Source organism: Crinia signifera, chromosome 4, assembly GCF_055691185.1.
Source record: "Crinia signifera chromosome 4, ASM5569118v1, whole genome shotgun sequence".
Taxonomy (NCBI): domain Eukaryota; kingdom Metazoa; phylum Chordata; class Amphibia; order Anura; family Myobatrachidae; genus Crinia; species Crinia signifera.
In genome coordinates this window covers 44,979,121-44,996,985 of record NC_139220.1, presented here as the reverse complement: position 1 = coordinate 44,996,985, position 17,865 = coordinate 44,979,121, and the positions used below count along the sequence as shown (strand labels likewise).

The following is a 17,865-nucleotide window of genomic DNA, read 5'->3' as shown; positions in this document are numbered from 1 at the left end:
AAGTCCTGCTCGCAGTCACCGCTCGCCCACGGCATTGAATATATGCTTATGAGTGGCCAAGTGAACTTGTCGAAATAGGTGTCAAAATAGCCAAGCAAACATTTTTATTCATCATAATGACCTGTAATGTTTCCCTTATATAGGAAATATATATATATATATATTTTAACACAATGTTTTCGTTTGAATTTATATAACACATGTGAGAGATGTTGGCACAAAAAGGGTAAATAAAGGGGAATACCAACTTTTTATTATGTCAAGCTAACTGATACCGCTTTCAAACCGCAAATGCATAGTCGCACCGGGACTTTGAAACGGTTCAGTCCCGGTGCGACCCTACATATTGGTCTTTTCACATCGCATCAATGAACCGGCAATATTGCCGTTTTGCTGACACCATGCGGGGGCGGGATTGAGTGGCAGAGCATCATCAGGGGTGGGGAAGGAGGCAGCGCTTAGAGTTGCCTCCTCCATAGTGTAAACAGGAAACAGGTTGCTCGACCCAATTAACCCGTTCACACAGAAAAGCAACACAGCAATGAACCAGTAAGAACCCTTCTTTTTTTACCGGTTCGTACTGCCATGTTGCTACCGGTTTACTGTAACCGGTAACCCCTTTCACATTTTCCAATTACCGGTCAAACCAGCATGAACTCGGTAATTAGGTGCAATGTGAATGGGGTATAAATTATGCCTCAGAAATATTTGAAACTAAGGAGGTTGGCTGGGGCACAGTTAAATATATTGCTTTGGAATCAGCATTGGACTGACACACACGGAGGGGGGCGGGGACACAACGGGAAGGGCACCGGGAGTAATGATAGTGTTAGGGGCACATGCTTAAGAGGTATCATCAGCCCCCAGTAGAGGTGTGGCCAGTACCACTGATGCTTGGCTAACCATTAAAGGGTGCATTGGGAGGAGTTCAATGGAGGGCAAAGAGTGCAAAATGCCATGGCAGCAGTAGCCTGGCACACCCAGTTAGCTCAAAGTGCTTCACCTGAAATCACGCAGCCTCCTTGTCTGCAGCATCATAACTGTTCACTGTAAGTGAATGCTGTTGTCAGCTACTGTTGAGTGACTTCTACTCCGCTGAGTAACTTCTTTGCATTTGGTAAATGCATAGGATGATGCAAGAAGCATTTAAAAAACAAAAACATAACAGAACTCTAATTATCACTGAAATGAAGATGTGGGATTTGAGTTCAGGACGGGGGTTCTGGGTAACAGGAAACCCTCTGTACAGTAGATGCACCGCTATGCAAGTCACCAGTATATTGTGATATTTTGACTAAGTACTTTGATTTGCAAATATACTTCTGTGAATCAACAGTCCCTTTAAACCACAGGTCTTCAACCTGTGGCCCTCCAGATGTTGTGGAACTACATGTCCCAGCATGCCCTGACAGTTTTGGCATGCTCTTATAGGAAAAAAATGTAGCAATGCATGTTGGAACATGTAGTTTCACAACATCTGGGGGGCTATAGGTTGAAGACCCATGCTTTAAACAATCTTTTGCGTGAAACGGTTAATATGTGGCGTATATACAGGGACGTAACTAGATGTTTGTAGGCCCCATAGCAACAGTTTTGAAAGGCCCCACAATCGTGAAAAATGTATATAACATATGTAACTTTGACAGGAAAGAAGGCTCCCCCCTCCTACTGTTCAGGGTCCCATAGCAGCTGCACCCCCTGCACCTATGGCAGTTATGCCCTTGTGTATATAGCCAGTTAGTTCTGTAGGAAGCAGTGACATCTCTGAGGCACGAAGCACTTCTACTGTATCTACTAATGAGGTGACAGGCTGAATTATCATAAATTTTTATAAATCCCACAAAATTGCTGCCTCCACTGTGCATAGGGGCTGGTGGACCACTTCAAAAGAACAATTGCTGGCCTGCGCTGACCTCTTTTTACCAGCAACTAAAAGAATCTCAGACCTCATACTGTACATGATGGAAATCTGCAGCATGTGCAATCAAGAAAAAGCCACCTGCGGGAAACTGATTTCTGGGGTTGATTGCTGCATGTAAGTGGACAAATATACCCATCAGAAAGCGAGATTTCATCTTGCCATCTGCTTTCCAGAAATTGCATCTCATTCTCCACGTTTTTTTTGATGGATTGATTGTGGAGTTACAGATGTAGGGAAATTTATGATGGCACCAGTTATGTTTGATGAATATGCTCAAGAAATTGAGAAATTAATGAAACATTACTGCATACAAACACATAGAAGGTTTGCAGTAACATTCACGGTAACACAAAAACAGAATTTTTAACTCTACCCTACTCGGTGCTGTTCCAACTGCAAGAAGAGTTTCTCTAAGGCAAATAAAAGTGAGCAAGTGTGTGTGTGTTTTCATCTACGCTTCTGTCCACCTCTGAGTGTCTCACAATCCCCACTTAAGGCGCCTATTGAATTCTAATGATTGACATTTAACCTTAACTTAACTTTATATTACCCTTCAAAATAAATCACACTGACGCATCTTATACTAAAAATAACGACACGGACAACTGCATAACATAAAGGTCATGGATATTTATTAGGTGGTATGACCCTATTGTAAAGGGATGGCCTAAAAGCACTTGGATAATACTCGCGGCGACTACAACGCCCCAATTTATAATCTGGACGATGAAATGCCCCCATCCATTTAAGGCACAGCCCACCCTGTGACGAATTTACTGCCCCTTCTATGGCATGGCGAGGACACGTCCAGGAAGTGGCTAATATCCCCCGGCGGAGACAGGACGTACCAGCCATCCTGTCAAAGGGGGGCAATACCGCACAGCGACCACTCGTACCTCAAAATGGCCACGGGTCGAGAGCGCCTTCCCAACGATTTTAATTAAAGATTTCGTAAAGCCAAATTAGGTGATGACTGACAGGTCAGGTAGCAATTGAGAGAGCAAGGGGAGGGTGGATGTATGAAGCAGTGATAAGGGAGGAGAATTGATAAAGTGCCTGGTACATTATCAACGGCCAATCAGCTCCTGACTGTCCCTTTTTAAACCCAGCCTGTTAGTTAACAGTTAGGAGCTGACTGGCCGGTGATAAAGTACCAGTACGTTATCACTTCTCCTCCAGTTATCACTGCTTCATACATCTACTCCTCAAAGAGGAAGCAGCATCATCTGACTCCTCCTAATATACCCCTGCACAAGCTACCACCCCTTGACTACCTAATTGGCTGACCCATCTATCAATCACCCTAAGCTTCCAAGAGTAATCTATCCAGTCACAAAACTTTATTGAGACAATCACTAAATTCACACGCTCTTCAATGCGTGCCTATGCAGCCCTCATGCCTATGCAGCCCTCACTACTAAACAGCTTTATTAATGTGAGATCATATATTATATGTGTCAGTTGGATGTGTAAGTGTAACCAATGAACATGCTGTTTACCCAACACCTTCACACAGTATGACAATTTGTGTTACTGTGATCAGCTTCTTGTTTTTCTGTCATAGCCTATGTCTCAGTGACAGTGTGTTCTGTTCACATGCTCATATAATACAATGTGATTTGTCATATCTCTTTATGAACGGAATAACTTATTAGACATCTTAATGCCATGAATAATTATTCTTACTAACATAATTTGTTGTCTTTCTCTTTTGCTTCAGGGTGATTTACTAATTCATGTATGACAAACAATCAATCATCTGCCTGCATCAGAGGAGTAGCTGCAAGGTGGTATGACCTCTAATTGTCAAAGCTGACCTTGGGGATTGTCGTCATGTTATTACATAGGGTACTAGTAGTGTTCTCTGATATCATCTGCTATCATAGTCTTGCGGTGAATGGGCTTTAATCAATGCGGCCAGTGAGGTTGAACGGTGAGAATCGCCGAAAACAAGCCACCCTCACCGTTTAACCCCAGCGCCGGCCACTCATCCTATTCAAGGTTCCGGGGGAATCTTAGCTGTCAGAGGAGGCGAGGATTCCCCCAAACGACAAAGTTCGTGGCTAATGCAGGGAGCCCGCAGAATTTAGCAGCGAGCCTCGCTGTTTTGGTGGATGTACACGTTATTTACACCTCGCTGTAAAAACCCAGCGAGGTGGAAACGGCGTGTGCAGGGGGGTCTGTTGAATACTGGCCCGCGAGCTGTGACAGCGAGCTATCTCCACTGCTTGCTGTCACAGCTCGCAAAAGAGCATTGAATACGGCCCAATGGGTCATACTTGCTCTGAAAATCAGGTTGCCCTCCCGGCTCCAGTAAAGGTGGGCAAGCCCCCAAATCCCCCTGATCCCCTGGCACCCACTCCCTCTCAGCCACTTATAGAACACAACAGGGCGAACTGATGGTGACCAATTGAAGCGATTTGCTATGAAATGCGTCATCGTAGTCCCACCCCCACTATGTGCCTGTATTTATGACACTATATAGCACAATTGTACAGTCACGCCCCCAGACAGCCCACCTAACCACTGGCCACGCCTCTATACACTGACCAGGCAAAGTCAGTAACTATGGAGTGAGTGCCTAGTTTTATATCTAACACAACCTTTTCCACAGTTACCAGTAACATTTTAGGTAACCTAATATAAGTTCTAGCTTCGCATAGCCAGAAAAAAAGATAAAATAAAACAAAAAAAGTTTCTTATCCTGATTTACAGTAGTTGGATCAATCAACCCAATCACCCCATCAAAGAACTATAGCTTGCTGTGGAACATACGTGCCCCTATATTGGGGGGTAGCCGGGTTCAGGGCTAGTGTTCTCACCAGAGAACACTGGCCCTGACAGATTGCTGTGTGCTGAGCAATCTTGCTGAGCGTTGTGAGCAATCTAGCATCATTTAGAACACTCAACAAGGTCGCTACGTGTGTAGTTCCCATTATTTAACATCCCTGCGTGTCACATACTGTGTGTCAGGGATGTACAGTAGTAGTGTTTGCTTCTATAGTAAATACTGAAGTTGCTGGCAAGCATTTATTGCCGTACCCGGGGCCATGCAGAATGTGTTACTGAACTGTTCACAAGCTCATAAAACAAAGTGAATGACCCTGTACACACCAGGCCGGCCTATCTGAAAGGTTTCCCGCCCTTTGTCATCATTTTGAAAGCCGCTCTATCACACCATTTTCCCGATCATAAATATGATGCAATGTGTATCTGCAGTAACTTCTCGTAAGCATTCGCTTACTTGCTGTATTAGGAGGCCAAGATTTTCTATTGAAATCAACTTCCGTTGTACTACTATGAAATGGCGTAAAGTTTATTCGACTGATTCTGAGTTGTCAATAAAGCTACGTGCACAATATTCAATTTTTTGGGGTCGAACCAACAAATGTGATGATTTTTGTGCCACTGCGTGGTCCTCATTTCTGTGCTGTACATTCAGCATTTTATTTAAAAAAACATTTCAGGTGTTATGTCACACCAAAGTGCATTTGCATATCTCCGCCCACAAGGAGGATGAGGTTAATAGGATAAACCAGACGGCCTATATATGGAAAGTGTACAAACTGCACAATATTGGGACCTTTTGGGCGACCGGCTGATTAAACCAAATGTTTCTGTCAGGTTTACTGTTTTATCATTGTTTGCCCAAAACGCTCATATCTACACATTAGTGGTGGCTGCAGAGGTGGGTGTGCTGCACTATCCAAATATATATAAATAGGGGAGCCACACCAACAAACCCCCCCCCCCCCCACACCCCAATTCTGCCAAACGTCACTGCTGATCTAGGAATCGCCAGTGCTGCACATATTGCGACACCCAGGAATCAGCATAAATTATTACACATTGTTAATCCCAGACACCTGTGAAACTAGCCAGTTGGAGTTCGGGCTTAACAGTGTGTAGCGGCTCATGTTGCTTTGTGGACGGAGCATGGCGTGCAATGCGTTCAGCACTGGTGATCCCAAGGGCTGCAACTGCCACTGCTAGTGACACTCCTGTATCACAGTACAAATACAGTAGTTAAAACCTTTACAATTATTTGCAATGATTAACTGAACACGTGACCTATTTGTTACTGATAGATCTAATGCAGTGTCAATATTTGTATTTTATTCAATGCTCTTCAATAAAACGGTTGGGGCTTTGAGCGTATATTATAGATTGTTTCTTCTTTCGGCCCCCCATAGGAGTGCTTTAAGAGGATCAGTCGCCAGTTCTATCATGATCATTGGTTTCTTGGTACACACTGTAGGGGGAGATGTTTCAATTCATGGAAAGATATACAGTGGAGAGAGATAAAGGCCCTAATTCCTGTTAAGCCAACCCAATGGTTTGCATACAAATATGCAATACAGGTGCAAAACCAATTCTGCACAAGCAATACTGGTGCAATACCTGTTCTGCATATGCAATACAGGTGCAATACCCATTCTGCACATGCAATACAGGTGCAATACCCATTCTGCACATGCAATACAGGTGCAATACCCGTTCTGCACATGCAATACAGGTGCAATACCCGTTCTGCACATGCAATACAGGTGCAATACCCATTCTGCACATGCAATACAGGTGCAATACCCATTCTGCACATGCAATACAGGTGCAATACCCATTCTGCACATGCAATACAGCAGGTGCAATACCCATTCTGCACATGCAATACAGCAGGTGCAATACCCGTTCTGCACATGTAATACAGCAAATTCAATACCTGTTCTGCACATGCAATACAGCAGGTGCAATACCCATTCTGCACATGCAATACAGGTGCAATACCCGTTCTGCACACGCAATACAGCAGGTGCAATACCTGTTCTGCACATGCAATACAGGTGCAATACCCGTTCTGCACATGTAATACAGCAGGTCCAATACCCGTTCTGCACATGTAAGACAGCAGGTCCAATACCCGTTCTGCACATGTAATACAGGTGAAATACTGGTACTTGTGTATTTTGGCGGCGCCCCCGATGTCCGTCGTACGACGAACAGATCGCATCGCATCGCATGCCATGCACCCGATGGCATGCGATGCGATGCGACGCGATTTTGACCCCCTATACGACCAAAAATCGTATAAGCACCCTAAAGGGTGCTTTTGAGCACCCAAATGGGTGCTTACAATGTTAAATGCACCCCCACGCCACCCCCCACTATAAACGTGAACCCGAAGCGTGGCGAGCGCAGCGAGCCCGCGAGGGGCGGCGGTACGCGTCCTACGACCTTTTCATACCCCCACTATCCACGTCGGCGTGGAGTTGAGAATAGAATAGTGTGGCGAGCGCAGCGAGCCACCGAGCCCGAAGCGTGGCGAGCGCAGCGAGCCCCGCGAGGGGACGCGGATACCTTCACAGTTATACGCGTCCCCTCGCGGGCTTCACAGGTGTCCGTGGCGACGCGGACACCTGTGAAGCCCGCGAGGGGACGCGTTTACCTGTGAAGGTATCCGCGTCCCCTCGCGGGGCTCGCTGCGCTCGCCACGCTTCGGGCTCGGTGGCCTGCTGCGCTCGCCACACTATTCTATTCTCAACTCCACGCCGACGTGGATAGTGGGGGTATGAAAAGGTCGTAGGACGCGTACCGCCGCCCCTCGTGGGCTCGCTGCGCTCGCCACGCTTCGGGTTCACGTTTATAGTGGGGGGTGGCGTGGGGGTGCATTTAACATTGTAAGCACCCAATTGGGTGCTTAACATTGTATAAGCACCCATTAGGGTGCTTATACAATGTTTAATCGCATCGCATCGCATCGTATGGCATCGTATGCCATGTACAATGGCATACAATTTCAAAATTGTATGCCATCGTGCACTATCGTACGATATTGCGTCGCATCGCATACCATCGTATGTGTTATGGTATGCGATGCGATGGGCGCCGCCAAAATACACAAGTACCGAAATACTCATTCTGCACATGTGTAGAATGGGTCTTGCAATGTTGCTCGCCGCCTCCTGTGGGGGGGAGCGGCATTTTTCTTCAAACCATGGGCGTGTCACCTCCATTTTTAAAGTGGGACGAGTCCAGGATCTCCATCATTTGATGCCTACTTCCTGGATCCAGAGACCAACCTGAGTAATCTATAACTACAGCAAGCTGGAACAAATGCACATGCGCATGGATCGCAGTGCACATGCTCAATGTCTCCATGCAAAGAAAGACAGCGATGGCTTTTCATCGCTGGCCCTGCGCAGGCTGATTGACAGACGACTCGCCCATTTTCTAGGTGTATCAATGAAAAACGCAGCTGGACCCTGAACTTCCAGTTTCCTCCCAGCCGCCGAGTACACTGCACACACAAGAGCAATCATTCGATGGTGAGTGAATGGATGTGCAGATTGTCGCAAGGCTAAGACGCAATTTGCAGCCTTGCACAGGAGTGTGATTTAACTCTGGTGCGGCGGCTGAATGCTCGATGGACACCAAAGATTAGGTCTAATTAAATTGATGGATCTAATTATATTGTAGTTCTGGCAAACAATATATATATATATATATATATATATATATATATATATATATATATATATATATATATACGGTATGTATATCCTGTTTCTTTAATATCTTTGTGGCTCACACACCCACTTCCCAGACATCTAAGCCACCTAGTTATAATGGCTGCTTATTATCAACTCAAATCTGGCAAGACTTCATAGAAGGCTATTGACATATAGGAGCGGTTTCCGTGTAACCTCGCTGACTCCGGGTAATAATGACTGAGCTGTATGAACTTTGCTTCACTTTCTGTATCTGCGTCTGTAAAGACCGCTGCATTTATAGCAGTTTGTTTCACATGAAGTAATCAAGCAATGAAAAGAAATGGAACATTTCTGAAATATATACTGTATATAAAAGGAGCGTTAACCAAGAAATTAAAAACAAATTAGTGATTTAGGGGGTTGTTTTGGTTCACTCTTTCTGACAAATTCCTTCTTAGATGGACAAAACCATGTGCACTGCAGGTGGGGCAGATGTAACTTGTGCAGAGAGAGTTAGATTTGGGTGGGGTTTTACTTCAAAGTGAGATCTATATTGCAGTGTACAAATAAAGCAAACAGTATTTTCCCTGCACAGAAACAAAATAACTCACCCAAATCTAATTCTCTCTACACATTTTACATCTGCACCCCCTGCAGTGCACATGGTTTAGTCCATCTAAGAAGGATTTTATCAGAAAGAGTGAACCCAAATAACCCTCTTAATGCATAGAGAAGTTGAAACCCTGTTCAATGTTGTACTGCTTTCATAGGCAAATGCATGGTGGGGGAGTGTGTTTTGTGTGTGTGAGTGTGTGTTGGTGTGTGTGTGTGTGTGTTGGTGTGTGTGTGTGCGCGCAGTGGCGTAACTATAGAGGGTGCAGGGGATGTAGCTCTTATGGGGCCTGGCCGCTTGGGGGGACCTGAGTCCCAGCAGGCACCTTCCCCTGCACCCATTAGAATATTTTTATTTTAAAAGTAGTGACGTGAGGGCAGAGACGGCAGCGGCGCAGCTATCCTGTGGAAACTTCTGCCTTCCCCCTCAACCTCCCATCAGCAGAGGTGGAGGACCAGATACAGCCTCTCTTTCCCCTTTCTGGTGCTGCTGGGCGGGACAGCAGAATCACAGAAAAGTGGTGCATTGGCGCTACTGAGGTGCAGGAGACCTAGAGACCCGGCGTTGATGTGCGGGAGGACCAGGGACCCGGCGCCGATGTGTGGGAGGACCAGGGACCCAGCGCAGATGTGCGGGAGGAACAGGGACCCGGTGCACACATGTGGGAGACCCAGCACTGAGGAGGACATCGGCCATCACTGCTGCAGATACAAACAAAGAGCTAGGTTTAAAAGTTTTGTTCACTTGCGCTAGTAGGGAATGTGGAAAGGGGAAGAGCAGCTCTAATTTGTTTGTGGTATTTCTGCAGGAAGGTTTTTAGAGCGCTATTTTTTGAGGGGTAAGGTAGGAAAAGGAACAGAGGTTCAATACAGTGCAGAAGTAGAGAAGAAATGGTTGAAAATAAAGAGAGAATTTTGCTGTGTAAATTAATGAAGTAAAATAAAAAATAAAATAAAATGTAATTAAAATAATAATAAACAATTGGATTGAAATAAATGAAAAATATAATCAAACAAGGAAACACATGTTAAAGCTCTTTTTAGGAGAAATTGCAGTCGCTGCAGGACTTTGTCTTATCTTACCCTTAGTGTCGCTGTAAGGATAAATGTGTAGCCCCTCGACCTGGTGGCCCCTTAGGTACCCGTGAGAATGCTTCCTTAAAACTACACACCAAACACACGGTGGCGAGTTAAGAAAACACTCTGATTTATTAAGAGTTTAACAGTAGGTTAAAAGACATGATACATGGGTGTATGCAAGTGCATATTACATTCTGATTGGTCTGTTAGGTTGCAGGGCAAATTCAACAGGGGGGGGGGCATACAAAATATCATACACAAAGAAAATGAGTAACAAGGGGGGTTTTCGATTATACAAGAGTTTGTGCAGGTGCACGCTGCATACCAGTTCTAGAGGGGGGGGGTGGAAAATAGAAGCTTAGTAGAAACAGATAAGACATACAGGCTTATTATCGGCAACCTTGAAATGTAGCTAAGGAAAACATGATGAGAACAGACTACGTGCAAATTCTTATATGCTAAATGGGTTCTAAATTTCTAAATTTTAACCCTTCAATCCCCTCTTAGAATCATGAATTTAGATGATATGATTCTTCTTACCAAATTCCTTATTTCTGTGCTTAGCGAGATATTGTTTGTAGCCTTCAGGGGAATTTGCGTGTGCAGGGGCAATGGATTCATACATAATACCTTTAGTAGCAAGTTTTCTACAACATGGTATAATGCAAAAAACAACAATACAAATAATAGTAAGAATAATCAATATATAGATTGCTAATTGAACAAGGGCCTGTTCTATACCATTTGGGTGACCATTTTTATTACATCCCTATGTCCATCGTTTGGAGACACAGGGGTTAATGGTGCAAAAGTCTATCTGGTAGGCGGCTACCTCGGTGCTGAAAAAATTGTACCAGAAAATGTATACGCCTGCCTTTTCAGTCATGTCAACTTCAGTTTTTGTGCAAAGGTATCTGGCAAACAAGAATCAATAGAATAATATACGTTATCCACCATCGTCCAGTATTCTAGAATGACCTCATCTGCTGGTGAGTCGTCTTCTCCATCATGTAGGAGGTTAGGGCTGTCTGCCCCCATTAGTACCTCGTCCTGTTGGAGGTCAGGGTTGTCTACCCCCGTTAGCACCCCTTTCTTGATCTGTTCTCTATCCGGGACGTTACTCGGGATTCTCTTTACCCTGGATGCGTGTATCCACACTGGACTCTCTTCTGTAAGGACAGCCGTCCTTGTTACCGCTACGATCTCTGTTTCTGGACCATAGGTGAAGTCTCCTGGGCTCTTATTTTTGGCGAGGACCTTCACAACGACCTTGTCTCCGATCTGGAAAGGATGTGTTGATTCCTGTGGATTAAAAAGATTTTTACAAATAACACCATGTTCAATTTCACTAAGTCTGGTGATGAGGGGGAAAGGTCTTCCTATTAAAATTTCAAAGGGTGAATAACCCAGAGTTTGTTGGGGGGGTCATTCTAATTTCTGCTAGGACTATGGGGAGGGTTTGTTTCCATTTATTAAATGTTCCTCCTGTTGCTTTCCTAAGTTTGTCCTTTAAAGTCCTATTTATTTTTTCCACAATTCCTGAACTTTGGGGATGATAAGGAATGTGAAATTTCCAATCTATTTGAAGTGCTTTCACTAAAGCTTGTGTGACTTTTTTGCTGTAAAGGCAGTGCCTTTGTCGCTATCTATTTGGAGCGGGCATCCCCATCTAGGGATGATTTCTTGTGTTAGTATGCGTGCAACTGTTTTTGCATCTGTGATGTAAAAATCTTTGTTTAAAAGCATAGCTGTGGTGATTTTGCTATAATGTCCTACCCCATGGTAGTGAGCAATGAACAATGGGGCGCTTGATTGTGGTATGCATGGTCTCCCCTCTTTGCAGATCAATCCTGTTATAGGATTTTTCTGCAATATTGGAAATAACCAGTCATCCAAGTCTTTTTGTGATGCTGAGCTTTGTAGTTCAGTGATCAGGTTTATCTTTCTATATTTGGCAAGCTCTTGTGAGCGCTATGAGTTCTGCAGCTTGTGCTGATTGATATGGAATGGGTCTCGCTTCTAAAATGTCATTTGGGAGGCGTAGCCTGCCTGATATGTCGAGTCATTGGGTCTACTACAAGAACCATCCACAAATACATGGTCAGAAACCTGGTATTGGTACAGGGGAAATGTCAAGTCTAGGGGAGGTCTCTGACTCTATTGATGCAGAACAGTCATGATCGTCAGGAATGTCATCTTGTGGCCCTTTTGTCCTAAAAGTGCATTTAGAATGGGTGCGGGGCCTGAGGATGCGTTTGCATACTTAATGGTGAGTGAGGGGCTTCCTAGCAACAGAACCTCATCTCCACTAAGACGCTGGGCTGACATGTTGTGTGTGTAGCCCTTTAAGTAATGCTACAACATTATGTGTGGTATGGAGAACAGTGGGTGAGCCTAGGATGAGTGTGGTTGCCATCTCAGCTACCATTGCACAGGCCGCCAGTGCCCAAAGACAGGCAGGCATACCTTGGACCGACACCGGCATCACTTTGGAAAAGAATGCCACGGGGCGCAGCTTACCTCCATATTTTTGTGTCAGCACACCCGCCATGGTTTTACATTTTGTCCCTTGCATATAAATGAAATGGTTGTACATAGTTTGGGAGGGTCAATGCCGGACTTTTCATCAACATACATTTTTAAGGCTTTCATATGCATTTAACATTTCTTGTGACCATTGTATCTGTTTAGGTTTGTCATTGAGTGTGGCTTGTCTCAAAATGTTATCATAGTAGGAACAGTCAGAAATCCACTGTCTGCAATAATAGTGTTTGGGCGGACCAGACCCATAACAGACTGTATGCGTTGTGGGCTGACTTTCCTCTCTCCCTTTTTCAAGACAAAACCTAAATAATCAACATTCTTTTTGCACCATTGCATTTTTGCTTTTTGACACTTTGTGCCCACATTCACAGAGCCAGTTTAACAGTGATATACCATCCTCTCGGCATGCCTCCTTTGTTGAACTACAGATAAGCAGATCATCTGCATACTGTAGCAGGACTGAACCATAGGGGGGGTGCCAGGGGGGTTGTGGCTTGGAGCACGATGCTGTACACAACAGGGGAGTCAATATACTCCTGCATCATGTTAACTGCTGGCCTCAAAAGAAAATGCAAATAACAGTTGTGTCTGGGTGTCCACAGATATGCTAAAAAATATATTTTTCAAATCGGTTACTGAGAAGTAGGCGGCATCTACAGGGATGGCTGAGATGAGTGAGTTTATATCAGGTACAATGGGTGCAATGGGAACAATTAATTGGTTTATTGCTCTGAGGTCCTGTTGACCATATCTGAGGATTTACAGTGTCTAATTCTGTGTTTGGGTCAGAACTGTCAGTCATGAGCAAGTGTGGTGATGAAACATCGATTCCCTTTCCTGCTTCTGGTGGACTGATTGTGATTTCCAGCACAGAGAGAAGATCTCTGCCTAGCAAATTGATTGGGCAGTCAGGTATTACAGTAAATTCATGTTTTCCTATGTCATGGCCCTTTAAGGTCAGTCCCTGCCAGTCAATCTGAAATCTGGGGTTGTCTCTAGGTCTGGGTTGGCTGGGCTGCATGGGGTTACTGACCTGTCGGGGTTTGTTTGAAGGGAACGGACAGTCTCTAGCCCAATGGCTATCCCTTTCACAGTTATAGCAGCTTGTCTGCCTGTTGGGTGGGGGTCCCGCAGGAGCCCTCTGAGGTAGTCTGTCTCTAGGAGAACGGAATGGTTTATTCTGTCTCCTAGGATTGTTTTGATTTTGGAAGCGTGTGAACGGGGTATGTGATGGTGTGACAGTGTTTCTTTTAACTTCAAAACAACCTGCTGCTTCTTTTTTTATACAAATGTTTTTTTAAAATCCTTCACTGTATCAGAGGTTCAAGTTGAAACACTCTGCTTCACAGCGAGGATATATATATATATCGGCAGCAGATTATTAATGAAAGTAGAAACAAATAAATTATCATTATGCAGAAGCGGCAGACCTGCTTCCTCGGTCCAGCACTTCTTGAATCTGTTCCAGAAATTTGTCACTGTTTCTGACACTTTCTGTTTACAACTTACAGCTATGGGGAGAGATGAGCGTGCTTTAAACACTTCATTCATATGTGCAGCAAGTTGATCCCACATAGCATCTATGCCTTCTTGTGTATTAAGTGGGTAACCTACAGTTGTTTGTGTGACTGAGGGTACACTGATAAGTGGAACTTTTTCCCAGTCTCATTTATTGTAATGGTCAATTATATCATTAACAATGAGTCTCATATCTCCTTGGGTAAAGCTGCGTCCTTTGCATGCTTTCTTTAAATATATTATACATCCTATTGGTGTTATTATTGTTTTGGGACAATTTTTAATTATCCTATCTATCCCGCTAAATTGTCTACTCAAGGGTTAATGAAATAGTAACTTGTGGGGGAGACACGGGCAACATATTCTTTACATGTCTCTCCTGGTAAAAGCGGGGGATATTCTGTTTCTTTACTCTAATATAATCCCATAATATAACAGTATGTCAGTCAATATGGTCACAATAATATCTGTCACAAGTCAAGTCGCAATTGTACTTAAAATTACTTTAAACAAAATTACATTCAGTAGCCAAATCACTTTGCAAATCTACTTAGAATCGCTCTACACAGTAATGACACTCAGCGGCCGCACACTTACCAACCGTCCACTGAGTATCCTTAATACAAAAATATGCAGTACAATTGTATATAAGACAGACAGAACACTTCAGCGTACGTGCACTTACCATCCGTTCACTGAGTGTTTAAACAAATACACAGTTGCAACATTAACAGACAAACATGTACATACATATATTTAGGCGATCAGATCGAGGAGGCTTTCTCTGTGAACCCCTGGTTCAATTGCGGTATCCCGGATACCTGTTTCGTAATCTCAAGTCCCGGACTTGAATTACCTTTATGTGGACCCCAGGTCCTTGTATCCCTGATACATTTTATGACGTCATAAATTTCCTTACATACAATTACGTAATATTAAGTCCCGGACTTAAATATTACCTTGTCACGTGTTCCCGGAACATGGAGTGAGTTCAGATTCTCAAATTCAGCAGGTGGCCGCAATCCCGTGGAGGGGACGACCGGCTGAATCCCAGACGAAGCCCTCAAATTGTAAGGATAAATGTGTAGCCCCTCGACCTGGTGGCCCCTTAGGTACCCGTGAGAATGCTTCCTTAAAACTACACACCAAACACACGGTGGCGAGTTAAGAAAACACTCTGATTTATTAAGAGTTTAACAGTAGGTTAAAAGACATGATACATGGGTGTATGCAAGTGCATATTACATTCTGATTGGTCTGTTAGGTTGCAGGGCAAATTCAACAGGGGGGGGGCATACAAAATATCATACACAAAGAAAATGAGTAACAAGGGGGGTTTTCGATTATACAAGAGTTTGTGCAGGTGCACGCTGCATACCAGTTCTAGAGGGGGAGGGTGGAAAATAGAAGCTTAGTAGAAACAGATAAGACATACAGGCTTATTATCGGCAACCTTGAAATGTAGCTAAGGAAAACATGATGAGAACAGACTACGTGCAAATTCTTATATGCTAAATGGGTTCTAAATTTCTAAATTTTAACCCTTCAGTCGCATGCAGAGGGGGTTTCTGAGTACCTGGAAAACCTCCCTGACAGGCCAAAATGTTTTGGGGGGAGATGCAGACAGTCACCACACTGGCCGCTGCACTCGTAGTTACTGGCATATGAGACCCCCAGCATGAGCTGGAGGCACTGGCGGCAGAGGTGAGAGGAGGAGGAGGCGGCAGTGCTCCCTTCCCTGGCTTAAGGGGTAGGGGCACGGAAGGGAGAGCAGGAGGCGGCGTCTGCCTGTAGTGTATAGGATATAGGATAGGATATAGGATGCAGGGAATAGGATAGAAGTTAAAAGATTATGCCTGTCTCAACAATTGCAAACCCCTGCTCCCCCACATCTCACCTCCTGCTCCCCTCTCTGGGCAGTATTCAATGAGAAAGTTCTCCGTGCATGGAGAGCGTTTTATTTCGCTCTCCATGCACTCTCCGTGTTTTTGCGGAGATTCTCCATGTTTGGAGATTCTCCGTCACGGCACTTTACCCACTATTCAATGTGGCTGATGCTCGCCGCCACTCGCGGCGAGTCTTAACCCCTGCAGCGGACGAGCGTCCGCGGCAGGGAGCTTTCAGGGAGCCGGGGGACGGAAGCAGCCAGAGAGATTATAGTCTCCCTGGCTGCTCCAGAGGAATGTGGAGGGGAGGGGGGCTCTCCGGGACCCAGGCAGCACAGGCTGCCCCCCCCTATAGCCAGCGGGGAACCCAGTATTCACTGCACCCGATCGTGCATATTAACGATCAGGTGCAGTGAATATATGAATATGTAATGAGCGGCTCGAGCGCTCCGGCCCCCTGCTGGCTGCACTGTGTAAAAAATAAAAAAAATAAAAATATTTTTTTTTTAATTAAATATATATTCATGTGCTATAAGCACATGAATAAAAATAACATGCCCCTTCACAGAAAAAAAAACTGATTTTTTGACACCAAAATAAAAAAAAAAAACCTTTTAGTTTAAAAGTTCACATTCCAGCTCCCCATCAAAAGATGGAGAATTGCTACACGGAGAGACACGGAGAAAATCACTTAGAAAGACGGAGAATATTTCACATTGAATAGGGTTGCTCGCTTTTGGAGAGCAAAATGCTCCGTCCAAGGCGAAAAAAGCAAAAATTCTCCATAAAACACGGAGAATTTTCTCATTGAATACTGCCCTCTGTCTCACTTCTACCCCTTATCTCTCTCTGTCTTCCTACCTGGCGCTGTCCCTTTCTCTCTTTCTCTCCATAACACTGTACCTCCCTCCCTGACATTCTTTCTCCCTCCTACTTTACACACACCCCTTCCTTTCTCTCTCTTGTTCCGCCCCCTCTGCTCTCTTTCTCTGATGCCCTCCTTTTCAGGAAGCCCTTTCTCTCTACCCACCTCTCTGTCCCTCTCTTTCTCGTTCCTCTCTATCTTTTCTAATGCCTCGTTTGTGTGTTTGTTTGTGTATATGTGTGTGGGGGGCCCTTGCAAAATTTTGCTATGGGGCCCACAAAGTTCTAGTTACGCCCCTATGTGTGTGTGTGGGGGGGGGTTGCCTAGAAACCACCCTTCACCAGCAGCCTAGCCAGTGCACATTACATGTAGTATAAACGGCAGAGTGGAGCTGCTGCACATGCTCAGTGGCAGCAGAACAACAGTCTGCTGTGTCTGTAAATCTGAGTGTCCTCTCATGGCCCAGGGGGATTATTGGGCCTCGATATAATATCAGAAGTACCGTGTTACATAAACTGCACTTTGGGCCTAATTCAAGTTGGATGGGCCCCGTTCTGATGGTGGGGGGACTGTGCTTGTGCGTATTTGTGAATGTACAGGCCACCTGTGCAAATGCCTTTGGCGACTATCACACTTGCCGAAGTGTTCACTTCACACAGGTAGGGAAGGGAGGGGAGCGGCATCAGGGGAACACCCAGCATTTTATGGGCGTCCGTTGGGGCGGCAGCCGGCGCTTACCCGCTCTCTAGGCAAGTGTATGCTGCCTAGCAACCGGGTCTGAATTAGGCCCTTTGCTTGGGACAGACTATAGATCATGGGTCTTCAACCTATGGCCCTCCAGATGTTGTGAAACTACATGTTCCAACATGCATTGCCACATTTTTTCCTATAAGAGCATGCCAAAACTGTCAGGGCATGCTGGGAAATGTAGTTCCACAACATCTGGAGGGC

General features: G+C 44.8%; 1 protein-coding gene across 1 annotated transcript in view; it reads left to right on the top strand.

Annotated features, from left to right (window-relative positions):
* LOC146074012 (gastrotropin-like) overlaps positions 1-17,865 on the top strand; it is an 86,605-nt gene that overhangs the window by 19,627 nt on the left and 49,113 nt on the right. Inside the window, exon 2 of the mRNA XM_083181687.1 lies at positions 3,642-3,711. The gene's annotated coding sequence lies outside the window, so the exon portion shown is untranslated. The remainder of the gene's footprint in view (positions 1-3,641; positions 3,712-17,865) is intronic.